Source organism: Pongo pygmaeus, chromosome X, assembly GCF_028885625.2.
Source record: "Pongo pygmaeus isolate AG05252 chromosome X, NHGRI_mPonPyg2-v2.0_pri, whole genome shotgun sequence".
NCBI classification, from domain to species: Eukaryota; Metazoa; Chordata; class Mammalia; order Primates; family Hominidae; genus Pongo; species Pongo pygmaeus.
This window is the reverse complement of record NC_072396.2, coordinates 129453502-129473392: the sequence shown is the minus strand read 5'-3', so window position 1 is coordinate 129473392 and position 19891 is coordinate 129453502.

Sequence of the window (19891 nt, the reverse complement as noted above, 5' to 3'; positions counted from 1 at the left end):
ATGCCAGAAAAAAATATGGAAGAAAAACAACTACAAAACTAAAAACAAAACCTTGGGGTTTTGCAACGTGTTTATAGATAAGACATGATCTGAAATGCATCCATGTATATCAACAAAAAGTCCAATATTGGATGCTTAGGAAATGGGATCAGAGTTAATAGAAATGGCTCTTGTAGTTTCTGGGAAATCCCACTGAGAAGAAGTTATTCCTTAGGAGTGTTATTTCAGCCCCATGATATTGCTAACTTGACAGCTGAATGCAGAAATGTGTCTTTTGGGTAAGGCAAAGTCCAGCTTTTTCACAGATCTCCATTTCACCTTAATAAATTTGAAATCACTATTTCTTCAGCTTTACGTATTTCTAAAGTATATTGAGAATCACTATATATACTTTTTTTAAAGGTAAAGAAAAATAAAAAACAATGACAAAAATTCTGAAATATGTACAAAGGGACAATATAATTCCATGCCTTGTGGCACCCTATCTGAAGTAGCAAGGGTCTTTTCTATAGTATAGATGTTGAGCTGGTGACCTTCAAATATTGTCCTGTTTTCATTCAATGTCTGACATATGTCAGATGAAACTGTTCAACTCATATGACTTTAAATAGCTGTTTTCTGTGAATGCATCAGATACTTATTTTGTCCCAGACTCATCTGTACTACTGCACATGAAATTTAATTTTAAAATGTACACTTCAAGTGACATAGCTGAATGTCACTGTGTGTAATAGATCACTGGTTTTGTTCTCGTCTTATTTGCAAAATGCTCACCTAGTTAAATGGTATGGGGATAATATGTAAACCTTTAGGTGTATGATGTAAACCTTCAATAACTTAATATCAATAATACAAATTTTCAATGCCTTTCTTAATTTTGTTTAATTTTACACCCGTGTTCAAAAACACCCTGATTAATGCTTTAATATTTTGTATATGGTGTATGAACACAGAATAAAAGATGCACTTATGTACATGCCTGATCCAAGCTTACATCTACATACTGTAAAATGTGAGTGCCAGCTGAGTACCAGTTTGCACCAAGTTTATAGTTTTAATCATAAAAAAGTACATGAAGTTACTAGTCATCTTATTGCTGAACAGTAGTTTGAAAAGGCAGAGGGAGAAGCTCTAAGAAGATCCTTTAGTAATTCTAAGAAAGGCTGATTTTCAGTTAAGTACATTTTTGTAAGTCATTTTGTCATTTAGTAAACACACAATGATTATTCCTTCAGACAGATGAAATATTTATTAGAAAGATAAATGTGGAAATCACAATAGTATTAAAGAATACCATGGGAGTGGAAAGCCTGTCAAGAATGTTCTGACCCCAGGAAAAAGAAATCAGAATTGCCATAGAGAGGGACCATAGAATGAAAACTTTTTAAAAGGTTATTTCCATAAAGTCTGAGAAAATCTTGGCCTCCATTAAGATTTTTGTCCCTGAGAGCCTAAACTGTAAGTATGGTAACTGCTTTGTCTGCAGAATAAAAAAGGAGATCTTCGCTTAATCATTATCCTGGGAGTTGAACATCCTGCTAACATTTGAATAAAAATGCCTACTTCATTACTGATGGGAACACAGAGTTCTGTGTACCAAATGATTTACAGTAGAGCTTACTAACAGGGCTATCTTACAAATGAATGGGCTTTTTAAAGAATAATACAAGTTGTTAATGTGTATAGTATCAAATGAAATATATAATGCCCACAAATTCTAAAAAGTCTATCAAGTGAGTGCTGGCTGTTAGAAAAATATAGTCCTATTATACATTTAGGTAAAATGGAAAGTGATGACGTAGAAAACAGAATTCTGATGTGTTGACAACACCATCAGTGTTTTTCCTCTAGTAAAATCTCTTAAAATGATGGAAAACAGAACTATGAAATAACCAAGCTGCAGAGGACCTTGAGAAATCATTTGCCCTAGGCTTTTGCTTTCAAATATGTGAATGTCTACACAAAGGGTAAGCAAGTCATGTCGTTAGCGCTATGAATACCAAATTCTTTATTTAGCAAATATATACAGCATTTAACTATGAATACCAAATTCTTTATTTAGCAAATATATACAGCATTTAACTCTGTGCCAGGCACTGTGCTAAGCACTCTACAACAGCAACTGGACACATTTGTCATGGTATTGCTTTTTTTCCCCTTCTACCCCTTTTTCCCCTCCCCTTATTTTTTCTCTACACATCTTTTCCTGTTTCCTTTTTCCACTATGTGGCCCTCCTTAGTATTGTTCCAGACTTCTTGGGGTCCTCCAGTATAATGAGGTTACTGAACTCTAGTGTAAGCCCTTTATTCTCATTGCTTTTGAGAATGTCAGGGAATTCATGTCAAATTTGTTATAGAAATCAAAGTAGATTATTTTATCATTTTGCTTTCATCTCTATGACTTGTCATTTTATGATAGAAATAAGTGTTCTCGAATAATTTGGTATCCACATAGCATGCACTGATAGTTACTTCCAGTGTCATAATATCACTTATTTAATAATAATATTTTTGGATAAGACTAAAATTATAAAGAGGACTGTGTATAGAATATTTTTAAAATAATACTTTCTCATATTAAATTTCCAGTTTGCCAAACCACATGAGAATCTTCTCTTTTGCCTCATTCCTGAAAGGGTGAATATGCTTTCTTCATTTTGTGTTTTCTCATCTCATTCTTGAGTTTGTGTTTTTTAATCTTATAAACTTAGTAGGTCTTTAGCAAAAACTGCTAACCTTGCTCTTTCCACTTATCTCTTGAGGACATAGATAATCTTAGGTGACTGACATAGTTGTTATTTTAAATTATAGTAGACAGTTCAGTTTTCAAGCCACTCTCTTCCTTATGTAGACTTCTCTGTGTGTTGCCCATTGACTTGTGTGTGCGCATGTGTATGATCTAGCAAGTTATGAGCAATTACTGTGTGCCAAGTACTACGCTATTAATTTTAAAGTGTTATCTCATTTAATTTCCACAATAACTTTATGAAGGTTGTACAGTTATCATCTCCAATTTGTAAGTTTAGAACACTGAGGCCAAGGGCAGTTAAAGTAATTTGAGTAACGTTACACAGTAAGTAAGTGGTAAGGCAAGTATTCAGGGTATTCAGCTACTATTCCCTTGAGTCTTCATTTGTTACTAACTCTGTTAACAGCATAATTCTGGTTTCTTTAAATCTGATCTGTTTTCTCTTGTTTAGACATTTAGGACTTCTTAAATTGAGGTATCTGAATCTTGGATTGGGCCTTTAGATATGGCAGATGAATTTTAGACTCCTGCTCAAAGAACGTTTTTATTGTGGAATACCTCAACTAAAGGATTCTAATGTGACCCCACTAAAATATGAGTCTGGTAGATATATTTTGCAGTAGAAAGGGCCACAATATAGTGAATCAGTTTAACTCCGTTTTCTGGTATGCCCTAATCCTTTGCTTACCCATATCACCATTCCAAGATGAACCAATTTCTCTTTGTCTGATATCAGTGCTGTTTTTACTTCCCATGAAGCCTCCTTGAGTAAAGAACATGGACATTTCTTCCTGGCTTATTTTCTATTTCTTACACTCAAACTGTGAATGTACTTGAGATCCATTATTTGTTTTTCTCCCTCTACCTTTTTATCCTTGGTTATTTCATCTACCTTTATAACTCTAACTGCTATTTCTTATATAAATAATTTTTAAAATATTTCTTACACTATGGTCCCATGTCTCCAACCTCTTGCCACACATGTACAATTGAATATTCTGCTGATATCTGAAACTCATTGTGTTTCTAACGGTGAGCACATCATATTTCCGAGGTTGGATCCTCTCTCCAACTTCCCAGTTTCTGTTGATGATACCATCATTCTTCCAGCTACCCTTGAGGCTTAAAACCTTGAGGCTTTCTTTTCTTTCTTCTTGTACTTTGCTCTCCATATCTAACCAGTCATTAGGTTCCATCATTGCTTCATAATGTCCTTTATTTCCATCCTTTATTTTCTGTACCACTGCCATGAGCTTATCTCTACTTTAGACAGTTTAACATCTTGCTCATTAATCGCCCTCTAAAGCTTAGTATGTGGCCTTGCCCATAGCAGGGATTCAGAGTATTTTGGTTTTGTGATTGAGGTGCAGGTTACCTCCTGCCTCCAGCAACGATGAGCACTTTTGGAACCCAGCCTTTTTGAGTTTATCTTTCTTGCATGTGTGCATCCATCTCTTTGGTAGCCAGATATATACCAATATTCTTTTCAGGTGTATATATTTTTATCAGACTCAGTGTTATATACATGTCTTTCATGAGCTACAAGAGGGAAGGGGACTGAAATTGATCTGGAATTAATGAGTTCCAATGCTTTAAAAGGACAATCAGGGCATTTTATCTAGTGAGGGTGAGACAATAAGCTCCATGGCAATGGAGACTATGTAGGCTTTAACACTGATGGATTCCCAGGACCTAGCACTATGCTTAGCACTAGTAGTATTTAATGAATATATGTTGAATGAATTAATGAATAAGCACCAATGATAGTGACAACTGTGCTGTCCCAAAAGAGGAGAACAAAAGTCTCCTGATGACTTGCCTCATTCACTTTAATATATTAAACTGGGGAGATTGCACCTAACATGCTGAGATTTTTCCACATGGCTGTATATTTAAGGCAATAATTGAATCTTTAAGAAAAATTTATGTTCATACTAAATTATATTTCTCGTGGGATAACATGACATGATTCTACTTGGACACCACAAATTATATTGATAGGGTGAAATGTATTTTCATGTCTGTTTATAAAATATGGAATATTATTGAATTACTTAAAGTGTTGTGTTTGAGATGAGCTTAGGCTGGTTTCTTTGGGTTTGACATATTTCAGTCTGTCATCCTGTCCTTAGAGATGTTGAAAATTAAATGGGGATACTTAAATAATTTAATTTATAAGCTTGCTTACAGCTATGTGGTTTATCAAGCCAGATGTCGGCACCCTCAGTTTCTTGCAGCTGAGATGCTTCCAGAACATAAGTTAAAATTGGTTCTGCATGTCAAGAATTAGCATGTAAAAAAGGAAGAAATTTTTTCTCAAATAGCCAATATTTGTGTAGTATTTGCTGGGCAGTGCCATTTTTTTTTAAAACCATTAGCCAATTTTAAGAAAGAGTATAATTCATTCATAAAATAAGCTTAACTATATTTCGGGGAAAATCCTATTCCCTGTACATATGATGACGTAACTCACATCTTTATAACACAAAGTCTATAATAGATATGTTATTCTAGTTTCACGCCTCCCTCTCTCCAGAAGTCATTTTCTGCTGTTTTTCAAATGCAGTAGATTTACTCAAGTTTTTATGGTTACACCGCCAACATTTCCAGTTCCTTTTTTAAAAAATTGGTCTAGACAATATTTTAACAGGACGTTTTTCCTAGTGAGAAATTATGCATCTGAGCTCTTCTTCCCCCACATAAATGGAAAATAAACAACAGCTTCTATGTAATTTAAGCAAGGCTGTGGGAGACAACTTGAGGTGATAGGAACAATGCAGGATTGCCCACATTCACCGTGAGACCTTGGGCAAGTCAATTGCTCTATCTGGGTTTGTTTCTTCTCATTTAAAATTGGCGGGGGGTGAGGTTGAATCATCTCTCAGTTTTCTTGCATTCTCTAGAATTCTTTGAGATGTTGTAAAGTCTTAGGCCACCTCTCTTTCCAGGTTCTTTGCAGTATTAAGCTCTTTCTACTCTTTAAGGCCCATGAAACATTCCAAGGTTCATGATTCCAACTTGACTTTCTCATTTTTAAAAGTCCTTACAGCATTTTTATAGTCAGATTGCAGTATTTAGCATGTTTATACTGCATAATTATGCTTGTCTAATTCTCTTCATCTAGCTATCTAAGTGTTTTCTTGTCCACTAAAATTATCTTTCCAACTAGATTGCAAGAATCTTGAATACAGGAACTATGCCTTTTACTTCTATTTTCTTCATGGAATCTGTTATATTCTAAAGTAGGTAAAATTATCAATTGATTTGGATTAGATTATAATCACTTATCACCTGGGTTGAAAGAACTTGAAGTATGAACAAAGATAGCCTCTTTTTATGGTATATTGAGGCTTCCTGTCTTAGTCTGTTTCAAGTGCTGTAGCAAATAGGCCATAAACTATGTGGCGTATAAACAATAGAAATTTATTTCTCATAGTTCTGGAGGCTGGGAATTCCAATGCCAAGGCACTGGCACATTCAGTGTCTGGTGAGGGCTGACTTCTTTGTTCATAAAGAGCCAGCTTTCTGGTGACTTGACAGTGATGTGACTTCTCATTGTATTCTCACATGCTGGAAGAGATGAGGGTCTCTCTAGGGCCTCTTTTATAAGGGCACTAATCCCATTTATGAGGACTCTACCCTCATCACCTAATCACCTCCTAAAGGCTCTACCTCCTGATACCATCACATTGAGTGTTAGGATTTCAACATACGAATTCAGAGTGGGGGCAGGGGACACAAACATTCATACCATAGCACCTCCTCTGAAAGTATGAATAATTTCCTCTAGATCCCTTAAATTGAATTAATATTACAATGAAAAATACTTTTTCTGGGTCTTTAGATCTGGGGGTATAATTTATGTGAAGCAAGTCCTTGTTTGACAGGAAGGTGTTACTTTGGTTATTTTTTTTTCTGGACCTTTAATATCAACTTTCCAATCTAATTCAGCCAAAATAAATTGGGCACACATTATATGTTAAAAATTGTGGTAGACTCTGTGGTGAGTTGGAGGGAAACTGGTGTGTGTAAAGATTGATAGAAAATAATTTTTGCCCTGACTGCTTCACAGTGAGGAATTTGGGATATAATAGATATAAAAACCAACAAACAAAATAACTCCTACAATATAATTTAATAAGAACAGTAATAGAGGTACATGTGAAGTGATTTGGAATCACAGACAAGAAAGCATCTTACTATATCTTATGGCTTATATCTCGGAATATACTACTGAAAGGTAACAATTTTAGAAAATGACTAGGAATTTGGTTATCAGAAAAGGTAGGGAAGTGCATCCTAGTAAATAAAGTAAAAGCACAAAGACATGCAATGTATGATATATCTGAGGGATTATCTGATATAGTATAGTTAGATTACAGGATGTTCAGGGAAAGCATTTCATGAGAAAGTATTAGAGTGGTAATAAGGTTTTTAGCTTATCACTGACCTTCGAAGTCCATTTTTTTCCCTAAAGGGTATACACTCTTGAGCATTTTCTAAATGTGAAGAAGCCCATTGGGTGGGAGAGCTGGTCTATAAGAGGAACTTGCAGAATTATTTTCTTCCTGTCATGAAATCTTCAGAATCAACTTCTTCAACTGTCCTATATATTTAAGACAGTAATTTTTTGTTCTTTTCTCTTGAATGTGTACTAGGAATGGTGAGATCGTCTGAACTTATTTTATGACTAATTAAAATAGGGGAGGAAACCCCTGAATATGCATCTGAAACTGAACTCTTACAACTCACAGCAGTAGATAGCAATATAGACAACTGAGACTACATTGCATTCAGGCTTGAATACAAGAAGCTTATTCAGCAAAGCTTGGAATGGAGACTTCTCTTTCTGGTGCAGTTTTCGAATATCAGTGGTGGATGTCTCTTATTCCCTTCAGGCAACCAGGGACTTCACATTTATCCTCTTTCTTTGTGTCTACTCGCTTCTCCCTCAAAAACATAAGGCCTGCTCTAAGAAAAGGAACTGACAAACTTAGTCATTTGGAACCATAAGTGACTCTTAAGGCTCAGTGGGATAGTCTCCCAGTGCTGTTTGCATTTTAAGAAGGAGATAAAGGCCTTGCTTAACTTAAATCACAAGCTTTAAATTTTACAGCAGCACCTAGTCCAATGAGGGAGACATTTGGTATCTTATCTTAATGATAGGTACTACCCCAACATTAATAGCATGAAATCACTGATAACACTTCATGTCCTTTTATCGTGTCCAATAATATTAAGCTATTTGAAGTTTGATAGGTTTTGCAACTGAAATGAGAATCTACAGCTAGATTTTTATAATAAAAACAGTATAAAGCATTTGAATTTCTATGTTATTTCCCACACTTACTGTTTCCCTTTATAGTAATGAATAGACCAAGCCAGGCATAAAAAGAAGAATGAGAATGAAAAAAAAAAATGAAGAAATGACTTTCTGGGCCTTTGGCTCTTTCCTATGGGACCTTAATTTAGACTTCTCTTATATATTTCTGAGTTTAAGAAACTGACTTTTGATTGACAAGGATATTGTTAAGGTCTTCAATAGAAACTTAGCTATTGAAAGAATCGTATCTTAGCTGTGCAGATTAGGGTGGGTTCAGGGTAGTTAGTATTGAGATAAAATGAAGACTATTAAATGTATCTGATGGTCAGATATAAACTAGATATCTCAGTTCCTTTAAAAGCAAGGCCAAAGCCTGACTGTGCAGCAAATTAAGAAAGAAGAAAATTACTCTGATTTATACCAGCCATGTGTGGCCACCATAGCCAGTTTGTTAGCCCGTTCATTGGAATTGGATTTCTGAGTTATTTATTTTTTTCGTCCTACATTATTGCCATCTTTAAAAGGAATGGGGTCATTTTTCAGCTTCATGCACTGATAAGTAGGTATACAACTCCCACTGTTTTTCATATGTGTCTAATTTTTGCCACTCTCCTGAAAAATACGTGACAAAACAGAAGTCAGTATATTGCTTTTTACTTTCTCAGTAGAAAACAGCTTTAGCGGGAGTTACAATATAATACCTAGTGATCATAAGTAGAAACAATTTATTTCAGCTTGCAAATATTCCTGGGATATACATGGCTGGGCACTAGGCACTAAGATAGAGGCAAAAGCAAAAGATGTGGCTTCTTCCCTCAAAATGCTTACCCTCTAGGATAAAAATTATGATCTGCATACACACACACACACACACACAGGAGACACTGGTTTTCTATGGCTGTGTAACAAACCATCACAAACTAAGTGGCCTGCAATGACACCAATTTATTATCTCACAGTTTGTTTAAGTCAAAAGTCTGGTCATGACTTAGTGGTTTTTCTGCTCAGTCTTGCAAGGCTGCAGTCAAAATGTCAGTTGGGCTTATTCTCATCTGGAAAGTCAACTAGGGAAGTGTCCACTCCCAACTCCCTCAGATTATTAGCAGAATTAATTTCTTCGTAGGTGTAGAATTCATGGCAGCTTGTTTCTTCAAAGCTGGTAATTGAGACAGATAGTCTCTGCTGCTTCAAATCTCTAATTTCAGGAGTGACTTTAACCCCCTTTTAAAGGACTCTCTTGATTAGGCCAGGCCCACCCAGGATGATTTCTGATTAAGTCAAAGTCATCTGACTGGGGCTTTAATACAAATAGAAAATCCTTTTGCCTTTGCCATATTCTGTTGGGTAGAATTAAGTTATAAGTTCTGCCCACACTCATGGGGAAGGTATTACACAAGGGCAGGACTTAGTGAGTGTCACACTAGAATGTGTTTGCCACACACAGAAAACACTAAATACAAGCAATGACAATACAAGTACCTTGGTATGAACAACAAGTCTAAATGGAAAGTATGTACAGGGACTGAGGAAACACAGAGCAAAAGGGTGATCTCTGCATTTATCCAGCAAGTTTACTATGCACTAGCCATGTACCAGGACCTGTGCTAAGCTCTGAGGTTGAAATAAGTGCAAAATGGCAAGTGCCCTAGGTAACTCTTGAAAACATACAATGCGCAATTCCAGAAGACTTAAGAACCCCATTAAATACTGTTATCTGAGAAAGAGACACTAAAGACACAGATGTTGATAAATATATTTACTCATAGCTATGAGTTCCTTATATCTTGCTGTGGAGGTACAATACGACAAAAACACAGACAGACACACACACATACACACACACAAGCATGTCTACAAAGCAGTATAAGTAGGTTTGACTGAATATAACAATTTCCAAATATATCCCTTCACACAAAATCATGATTGCTTTATTCTGGCCTCTTTACTTACTTTGTGTGGAAGGTAGAAAATTGTAATAATCATGGCCAGGGTTTGGAAGTCTGACTCTTGAGTCTATTTAATTAGTGCATGTAGATAGCAAAGCAGCTTCTGAGTTTAGTCGTTGCATTACATATCACTTAATGCTTGCTTTAATCTTTTTCTATTTATTACCTTATTGGATCTGAACACCAGCCCTATCACACACACACAGCAAAATTTACCATGCCCACTTTATAGAGGGATTTCTTGTCCAGATTTAGATAAGCAGGATACTGAAAAACATGGGCGAAACCCTAGGTCTTCTCACACCAAATCCAGAGTTTTCTATGCCATGTTTATGAATTAACAAGAAGGAAGTGAGGTGGAGGAAAAAAATAATATAGAAAACAAATTATCCAGCTTCACTAGTTCTACCATATATAAGCTTGACCTTCTCATTCTGTGTTTGGTGGATCCTTTGTCCATTGTTCATTTTTAAGCCCTAAATCATGTAGGCTAGAGTTCTTTATGAAGCCAGAGTATTTATACTCAAGAGTTTATGAAAAGAAAAGTTGTTGTCCCTAAAATTTACCCTCAGATTCACCTAGAGGGACCACTTCCAGTGAATAGGTTCTTCGTGCCCCATTAGTTTCTTGATTTCTCTACTGAGAGTGCAAACAAGCTTCCTGTTTTCACAATGATTGTAATGATGTGAACATTTACCCATTGGGAATGAGACTGAAATCACCAAATCATTTCATGTGGGCTATTGCACAACTGACAGTTATGATAATAAATTTCAGGACACTGTTGACTGCTTGTTCCAATCTACTTTGGGACTTCTTAGTTCATCCAGTTTTCCTCCAGATTTTATGTTCTTTCTATTATTCAGGCTACTTTAGGCCAAATATTTAGTCAGTTCTTCATTTTGTAGCCTTACTGTCTGCATCCAGGTTTTACATAGTATATTGAAGAGACTGCTTGGTCACCTAAAGCTGCTCCATTTTGTCAATGGGAAAGCATGTCAGGCAATAAATCCTGAAAAGAATGAACATTTGCTTTACATAGGTATCTCATAATCCAATTGCAAAGTCTCTCTCAGGAATCTACTGCAATGTTTGTTTTCTGCAGGTGAAATTCAATGAGATAACAACAGTGCCATATATGAAGCCATAAACCAAACTCCTTATAAGGATTTGATTATGAGGAAAAAGGAATTTATGGTTCCAGCCTTTTAGATACCACCTAATATGCAATTTTATCTGTCTTCAATTATTCATAAGTCATTTCACAGACACATTGAGATATACCAGTCTTCACATCCAAATATTTTTGGTAGCATGTTTTTCCAAAAATCCTCTTGTAAGATTAAATTTAAAATTTGAGCCTCAGTATTCAATATGGTCTAGCACAAACATCCTGAGTATCTCATTTTACACTTAAATTTATTAGACTAAGGAACTGGGTCCTTAAATGTTAGTTGCTGGCTTTATTATTAACTAGCAGTGTGGCGGTGAAAAAGTCGTCACAACCTCTCCAGGACTCTATTTTCTAGTTTATTGCCCAAGGCACTTGTGGTGAAAAATCAAGATAGTGTAAATAGAAAAACTTTATAGAAAACGGAGAACATTGGACAGAGGAGTTGTTATTAGTAATAATAATGGTTGGTAAGTTGGATGAGGTTGCTATTTAAATTCACTATATGCTTAAATTTTGTAAATGATCATTTTCTAGTGTGAACCCAGCATTCTTAAAATTGTTTCCTTTGAACTTCCATGTTGTTTTCTAAGAAGGTTATGATGTTTTAAAGTTATCAAGTGTAAATGAAACGAGCCAATGCATATATTTAATATTGTTTTTACTTAAAGCAGTGTATATAATTAGTGTCTACTCCCTAACGAGTAGGGTATAAAAAATGAGGTACAGATATTAATTTGTTCTGCTTGCTACACTATATTATATATTCATATGCATTTTTAAAACATGCTTTAGCTCAATATATACCACATTTGCAAAACTCAAGTGTCATCAGCATCAAGTCATTTGAATTATTTTTTACTAACATTATTTTCTCTTTAATGGCAAGAATCGCGGCTGTTTAAAGCACCCAGAAAGTAACTCAGGCCAACCATGATGGCTTGAAAATGTGACTAATTTATTAGTCATGCAGTGATAAACTATATAGTGAACAGGGAGAAGACAAAATGTTTTCCAAAAGACATATCCATGTAATTTTCACCACCTGAGTTCTCCACTGAAGCAAGGTTAAGAAGTTAGCATAATGTTCTTCCTGAACTGTGGGCCCTGTGCCACCAGGCTTTCAGAAGTTGAGCAGAAAAGCAGCTCAGCTTTTGTCTTCCCACTGTCATTAAAAGCATCTCTGCTTCTCTTCCCCTTACCTGTATCCATGGGAGTCTCACCACATCAAGGAACATTACCTGTCATTGTGATGCATTTAAGATGCAGGTGTCTGGATTTTTCTTTTTCCACTTTTTTATTTCATGCAGTGTAGTAATTTAGGCTTCCTATGGAGAGGACATCTTATAAATAAAATAATGTCTCAGATCTGCATATACATGTGTCTGTATTAGTGTTTAACGGTTTTGTTTTGAATCAGGGATATAGTGGCTATTAATAGAGCCAGAGAATATGGCAAAAATCCAACTTTCTACACATTTATGTTTAATATGCAAAACCAATTGTTTTCCACTCTGTTCTTTCCTGCTTTCTCCTCCTGTGTCTGTTCCATCCTCATAATGGTGTTAAGAATTGGTATAATTTTGTTAACTAGAGGCTACGCAACTTAATAGAGAAGGTTTATTTTGATGGTCTAGATAATGTGAAGGAGAATCACTTTCTCACTGTAAACTAATCTGTAATGACAGACACTCAATGTCAATTGTGTCACTGACAGCTTTTTATGCAAGCTTTAGCAACCTTTGTCCTTCTGGATGTTTTCTAGTCATGAACATGATATTCAGTAATGAACACCTTTTTGGTAGAAGTTGAATGGAGGTGATGGCTGGTATTGGATGTAAGCCATATTCCTTTTCCAGAAACTTACCGTACTCAGGACCAATACATATTGACTCTGCTCTGGTATGTCTTCAGTAATAGAACAGTGCTTACAACTATGGCATATTTACACAAATTAATGAGTCAGTAGAGAATTAAAGACACAGAGGAAAAGAACTTTTCCCTGTTATTTACTCAATGAAGTATAATTTGGAAGGTTGCGATTATGCCTTAGGTGCATTCTTAGTCCGATGAAAAAAGTCAATGAGGCAAGTTTACAAGTATTCATAAACTGTCTACTATGTGCTAGGTTCTTTGCTAGGTGCTCTGCCAGGTGCAAAGCAATAATTTTGACATTTCAAATGTTATCCTTATGTGCTTTAGACTTCAAGTGCAATACAAATTCAGAGAAGAGAAATTTAGTGTAGCCTGTATTATTTGTTGATGGCTTTGTAGAGCAGTTGAGACACTGGATCTTGAGGAAAATCTACAATCTGGAGAGATTAAGAAGAGTAGTGAAAATATTCCACTTGGGCAGAATGACATAATGAATGCCTCAAACTTTATTTGATAGGCAAGAGTAAATTGAAAATTTTAAGCAGGTATGTTACATGGTCAAATAGTATTCTGAAAGGGATTGAAAGTGGCTGGAGGAGGGTGAGGGTTTATCATTTAGAAGGGTATTGCAGTTAGCTACATTTATCAATCACTTAAACAAATGATCAGTTCAGGCTTTGTGTACATACATGACTGAAATCAGTCAAGTAACTAGTTGTTTTGAAATTAGCTGACTTGGAACTGTTGTGAAAACAACCAGTTTGATTGAATTCACTTGTTTCTCTCCAGATCAGCTCATTATTACATAAGCACTATGTGTTAGTTACACTCAGAAAAAAAAATCACTTAAGCTTGTTGTTTCATGGCTTACAGGCAAACCAGCTTGTAGATTACCTAAAAATTTGGCTTTTCAGTTGGAAGTTTCAGTGTTGTGTCGATACAGCCTTTTAAGAGTTCCATAGATATTGGCAGGCAGTACTAAGATATGTTAGAATTAGTTGTTAGGAAACAGACTTAAGTTATCAAGAGTAGCAAAATAAATCCTTATGCAAAGAAATGACAAGACACACATAGTATATTTTATTAAATATTCTCAGTGGTTTATCATTAATGTATAAATTAAAAATTATATTAATAGAATGAAGAAAGGATGAGAAGGAAAAAGTGACAAAAACACTTTTTATATGTCATTTTAAAAATAATCCATATTGGAAAACATGACTATTGTTAGGAAACAGGCTTCTCTGAAGAGAAACAGTGAAGAGTTAGTATCAGGCTAAACATTAAGCAGAGTTCATAGATATTTGTTAAACATTTATTTTCTCAGATCTGAATGTCATGTCAAACTTACTTTACCTGAAGGAACATGAACTGCTCCATCCTTAAAAATGCCCTAGGGCATCTTTATTTTTGTTCCTAATAGCCAACCTAAATACAATAGTTATACTGATTTCTCTTGATTATTTACTATTGATGCATTCTAGATAATTACTATGACGTCATTGGTAATGCCAAGTAAGTCATCTGGTCATGACAACCTGTTGCAAGAGTGGCTCACTAGCTAATGACACTGATCCTAGGATGAGTGGGGCAATATGAGGCAAGAAAAGCCCTTTGAGAAAAGAACCACTTCTCTGTGGCAGTTCTTGTCCACAAACACACACTGCTACTATTGAGTTCTGTCCAGCTTCCAGATAATAGCTATATCCATTATATAGCATCCAGAGACGCTAGAGGCAATAATACCATTTAAGAAGCTGTTGGCACAGCCCAGGAAAAAGTTAATGTTAGCCTGGATAAAGTGGTGGCAGCGGGGGCAGCATTGGTAACTCTGGGAAGCTGGAATACTAAGAGTGAGAAGAGAGAGGGTCAGAATGACTCCAAGGCTTCAGTCTTGGGTGACTGAGAGTGTGGGTGCTATTAAATGAAATTGGGCATTCAGGAAGTAGAGTAGGTTTGTGATGGGGAAAGATGTTCTATTCTGGACATGTTGTCTTTGTGGTGTTCAAGGGGGCAACTGTTGGGGTTGTGAGATTTGGGTTTAGAAAAGAGATTAGAGCTGCAGATGTAGATATGGGAGTCATCTGTATCTTCAAAATTTAGATGTTAATTGAAGCTGTGGCAATGGATACAATTGCCTATGGAGGGAATATAGAGAGCCAGCAAAACAAAACAATATAAAATGGATTGAACAAAAGATTTGAGGTGCTGGTGGAGGAAGAGTAGCCAGTGAAAATGTTTGAGAAATGGCAGAAAGAAGAATGAGAATCAGGACAATTTAATGTTTCAGAATCTAAAGGAACAGAGAGAATCAAGAGATGTGGAGGTGGTCAGCACCATCAGACATTGCAGAAAAGCTGAATAGGCTGAAAATTGAAAAAAAGCACCTGGATTTGGCACACTGGTGAACTTCATTTAAAGAGAAATTTCAGTGGAGTAGAAAGAGCACATATCATATTGCAGTGAGTGAGTTACTGAGGAAGTAGAAGAGATACATTCTGTGTCACACATCATCAGTGATAGAAGCTATAGTGATAAAGTAAAAAGAAATGGGAAAATTCTCTTAGCTTTATGGATTTTAATTCTGAGAGTGCTCAAATGCTTCATTAGGTGGCATCCCTATTCCATATGCTTATCCACCATGAATCCAGTCTAACTCTTCCATCTACAGTATCTAGAGTAGTTTGCCCCTCTTAATATTAACATAGCTGAAGCAGCTTCAGGCATGACAACCTCATACAACAATGCAGAAAGGGGCAGAAAAAAACCTAGTTGATTCTTGTTACTTTTTAAGTGCTAAGAAATCTTTCTCACCTCTTTACCGCAAGGAGCCTTCCTCTCATATCTCATTGGACAGAATTAGGTCACATCACTCTTCCTTAGCCAATCACTGGCAAAAGAACACGTAATTACCATAATCCACTTATACTAATCAAGATTAACACTCTGTGATTGAGTCAGGATCTGGAGATGCAGCTTTAGCTGGGACCTGGGTCTGGGTCTGGGTCTGGAACTAGACTTTATTTAAATTAGCTTTATTGAAATACAATTCACATACAATAAAACTTACCCATTTAAAGTATACAATTCAATGGCTTTTTATCTGTTCACAGAGTTGTGCATCCATCACCAAAGTCAAATTTAGAACAATTTTATTGCCCCTAAAGGAAATCCCATATCCATTAAACAGTCACTCTCCATTTTCCCTTCCCCAATCACTGGCAAACACTAGTGTACTTTTTGTCTCTATGGATTTTCCCAGTCTGGATATTTCATATAAATGGAATCATACAATATGTGGGTTTTGATGATTGGATTCTTTCATTTAGCATAATGTTTTCAAGGTTCATCCACATTGTAGCAGGTATCAACACTTCATTCCTTTTTATGGCTGAGCAGTCAGCCCTCTATGTGTTCTGCATTTGTGGATTCAACCAACTGTGGATTGATAATATTAGAAAAAAAAAAGTAAAAATACAAAAATAAAAATAATTTGAATTAAAAACTAATACAGTATAAAACTATTTCTATAACATTTACATTATATTAGGTATTATAAGTAATCTATAGATGATTTAAAGTGTACCAGAGGATATGTGTAGGATACATGCAAATACTATGTCATTTTAGATGAGTGACTTGAGAATGCTCAGATTTTGGTGTTTGAAGCAGTCCTGGAACCAACGCTGAGGATATCAAGGGATAACCATATGATATTCCATTGTATGGATACAGATATTTTGTTTGCCTATTTATTAGTTGTTGGGCATTTGGGGTTTTTTGTTTTTTTGTTTTTTTGTTTTTTTTTTACCTTTTGGCCATTGTCAAAATGCTGCTATGAACATTTATGTACAAGTATGTGTATAAACATGTTTTCAGTTTTTTGGGTATATACCTAGGAACAGAATTGCTGGGTCATCAGTTAGCTCTATGATTAACATTTTGTGGAAGTGACAAACTGTTTTCCACAGTGATTGAACAATTTTACATTCCCATCAACAATTTAAGAGTGTCCCATCCCATCCCAATTTCTCTACATCCTCTGTAACAGTTGTTATCTTTTTTAATAGCTGTTATAGTGAGTGTGAAGTAGTATCTCATAATGGATTTGTAGTCTTTCTTGAAGCATATAGATAAGTGGAGGAGCGAGGATATCTGAACAAATCTGGGATGATTTTAAGACAATGCCATAGAACTGCTGTGTGGCCTCCATGAGCATTTGTGGGCTATTGTACCCAATTTCTTTTCTTCCTCTCTCTCTCTTTTGAGACGGAGTCTTGCTCTGTCGCCAAGGCTGGAGTGCAATGGCACAATCTCGGCTCACTGCAACCTCTGCCTACCGGGTTCAAGCAATTCTCCTACCTCAACAATTCTCCTGCCTCAGCCTCTCAAGTAGCTCGGATTACAGGCATGCGCCACCACGCCCAGCTAATTTTTTTTTTTTTCTCTCGGTAGAGATGGGGTTTCACCATGTTGGTCAGGCTGGTCTCAAACTCCTGACCTCAGGCGATCCACCCGCCTCAGCCTCCCAAAGTGCTGGGATTACAGGCATGAGCCACCATGCCTGACTTTCTTTTTCTTTTTCTTTTCTTTTCTTTTTTTTTTCATTGATGGAGTCTCACCCTGTCCCCCAAGTTAGAGTGCAGTAGTGGTGATCTCAGCTCACTGCAACCTCCACCTCCCAGGTTCAAGCAGTTCTCCTGCCTCAGCCTCCCGAGTAGCTGGGATTACAAGCGCCTGCCACCATGCCCGGCTAATTTTTGTATTTTTAGTAGAGACAGGGTTTCACCATATTGGCTGGGCTGGTCTTGAACTCCTGACCTCAAGTGATCTGCCAGCATCGACCTTCCAAAGTGCTAGGATTACAGGCGTGAGCCACCACGCCCTGCCTCCAATTTCTTTTTTGACTGAACTGTTTCCTACTGGTTAGTTGTGCCTCCTTTGGGTCTCAAAATCTCACCTCTTCATGTGCTCATGGACTGCTCTGTCTTTAATCTCCTATGTAGCCTGGATCTCTAGAAGCTGACTCTAACATTCTTTATTTAAAGAAATAAGTGAGAATTAACTATTATAGGCCAATAACAGAGTCTGGTCACAAATAAATACAAAAAGTGTTCTTGTTTAACTTAATTTGGTAGCTTTTTGATTTTACTTCAACTTTACATTTGATACATTATTTGAATTATCAAAATTTTCAGGTACTGACTCAGGAAAGATTCAGTATAATAGGCAAGCATATTTGGATCTAATAATAAATTATATAATCAAAATATGGTATAAAAATATAACTCTTAAAATTCATCTGGGCTGATCTATTGGTTACCCTGATAGATGATATAGATGTTACAATAGCTGATTGGTGTTATAACACCAGTTCTTAGAGGACCATATGTTTGTCAGGCTCATTTATCTCAAAAGCAGGAGTTAGGTTTGGTGAAGCATGGCAAAGAGTAAATTTTTAGAAACATAATCATGGGAATAAGAAGTCTTACTCAGGAGATGGGTGTGTGGGTCCTGTAAATCCTTAGGCCAACACTAAATTCAGTCTGAACATTCCAAGGGAGCTAGCATGAGAATACGTTAAGGGGCTTAAAACCAAAAGTGAGAGTCTACATCTTTTTTCTTGTGATTAGCAATCATACACCCATAGAGCTGCTGTGTGGACCTCCATGACCATTTGTGGGCTATAGTACCCAATTTCTTTTTTGACTGGACTGTTTACTACTGGTTAGTTGTACCTCTTTCATGTCTCAGAATCTCACCTCTTCATGTGCTCCTAGACTGTTTCTGCCTTTACTCTGCTATACAGCTTGGATCTCTGGAAGCTGACTCTAACCTTCTTTAAGTAAGCACTTTTTTGTTGTTGTTGTTGTTATCAGACACTGCTATTTGCCTAGCCAACCACCATTTCCTCTTTCTTCATTGTCAATATTATGTTGGATTTTTTTCAGGTATCTTAAAATTCTAGATTCATAAACATATTTTATTTTATAAATGAAAAGGAACTTAGAAGCCATTTAGTCAGTGTCTTAAAACTGTGGGTGGGCAATTTGCCTACTAATACCACATGGGTCCTTGCTCTCTCGGGAATCTATTAAATTAGCATCTCTGGGAGTGGAACCCAAACACTGGTATTTTGCAGGCTCCCAAGAGTAGTTAAAATGTGCATCTAGTTAGTACTAGTATACCTTCCCAAAAATTACTTTGAGGGACATGAATGTTAATGCTATAAAAGGCTATGCTTTGGTACAACCCTAAATTTTTCTGATTGATATCGTGTGGATAACCATGACCCTGTATCTCTGCTCCAGAATGCTCCTTGATACCTCTATAAAGACCACCTTGACTAGGAAGGACCATGATTGACTCAGTTTGACATTTTGCTTTTTTTTTTTTTTTTTTTTTTTTGAGATGGGGTCTTGCTCTGTCACCAGGCTAGAGTGCAGTGGAACGATCTTGGCTCACTGCAACCTCCACCTCCCAGGTTCAAGTGATTCTCCTTCCCCAGCCTCCCGAGTAGCTGGGATGACAGGCGTGCACCACCATGCCCAGCTAATTTTTTTTATTTTTAGTAGAGATGGGGTTTCACCATGTTGGTCGGGATGGTCTCCATCTCTTGACCTCGTGATCCGCCCACCTTGGCCTCCCAAAGTTCTGGGATTACATGCATGCAGCACTACACCTGGCCATGTGATTTAAATATATATATTTGTTTATTATCTATGTCAGGATGTAGGTAAGAACATATCCAAAAAATATTCCTTCTCCTCCATAAATTTGATGTCTGTTTTCAGGTTAGGGTTATGTGTATTAGAAAGTTATCCTCA